The 1263-nt window shown below is 58.4% G+C and overlaps 1 protein-coding gene across 6 annotated transcripts in view; it reads right to left on the reverse strand.

Annotated features, from left to right (window-relative positions):
• LOC113203803 (tyrosine-protein phosphatase Lar) overlaps positions 1–1263 on the reverse strand; it is a 305315-nt gene that overhangs the window by 41011 nt on the left and 263041 nt on the right. The window lies entirely within an intron of this gene.

Consider the following 1263-nt stretch of genomic DNA (forward strand, 5'->3'; position numbering starts at 1 on the left):
CGGCCTGCCCACCCCCACGCCACCGTCCCTTAGCCCCCAGGCGTTGCTCAGAATGCCACCGCGGCAAGCAACGCGACACAGTCGAGAAATCTAACCCCTCCCCCATTTTCTTATTCTAGGAACACATAGGCGTCGAACCCGACAACGCCTATTCCTAGCGCGAGCATGCTGCGTGGGCGTTGCCGCTTGAGGGCGTGTACCTACCTACAGAGCGGCCCACCTACGTCGCCGTCCTCTGCAGTAACACCTGCCATATAGCTCGCTCTCGTGGGTGAATGCGGGGTTAGATTTCTCGACTGTGTCGCGTGGCTTCCTTAGAAGCATTCCGAACAAATTAAATAAAGATAAGTTAATAAGTTAATGTTCAGCCAGCTTTCATGATCCGTTCTTGGGGCGAACATTTCTTCCCCCAAATTTTTGATTACCGAAGAGGCTTTACGCCCGAGAGCCCAAAAGCACAGCAGGGGCCTTCGGAGGCACAGAGTGAGCGTGGGGAGGGCGAGGGGGAGGATCCTTGATGGCACCGGTGTGGAGAGGTAAAGGGCTGAGAGATGAGCTTGGGCTCCAGCCGTCCTAGAGGAACCGAGCTCAGGCTTCCGAGAGGCGGGGGCAGGGGCGGGCGGGGACGAGGCAGTCCAGGCGGGGGTGGGTCTTACGTGCAAATTACCGGAGACTGTCGCGCAAGTTAGACAACTCGAAAATTCGCCCGCAAATTCGCGTTTATGATGAAGTGGGGGAGCGGGAGGGCCTGGTGTGCCGCCCCGGGCCGCCCCGGCCGCCGCTCGGAGGAGAGAGGGCTCCTCCTCCCCCACCCGTCCAAGTTGGCCGCGCGTAAGCACACCCACGACACGAGAACTGCCAACAAAAGTGTAGCAGCGCTCACCGCTCCGCTGTCTCACCACCTCCAACCGCAACCTCGCACACGTCTGACGAAAGTCCTCCCCAGCGAGCTAGGCATTCATTTCCGGGAAGGGGGTGAGGCAGAGGGACCCGGTAGGAGGGTGAGGGGAGAGCGGCGGCGCAGGAGGACTTCTCTACGTCATGAGCATGAATTTTAAACCCGAGTGGGTTCCATTTACATGGGGTAGCGGATATTCATCCAGCCAGCCTGGCCAGGGTCGTCCCCCCCCCCCTTCCCCTCTTCCTCACCCCTCCACGTCCTCCTTCTATATCACTTATCCTTTTTAGTCCGATCCTCCCAACTGTGGAATGACCTAGAATTGTATAATTACGTAAACCTGTCAACACCATCCGTCCGTAGAA

The sequence above is a fragment of the Frankliniella occidentalis genome, unplaced genomic scaffold (genome assembly GCF_000697945.3).
Source record: "Frankliniella occidentalis isolate FOCC.00 unplaced genomic scaffold, Focc_3.1 Scaffold227, whole genome shotgun sequence".
In the NCBI taxonomy this organism is placed as follows: Eukaryota; Metazoa; Arthropoda; class Insecta; order Thysanoptera; family Thripidae; genus Frankliniella; species Frankliniella occidentalis.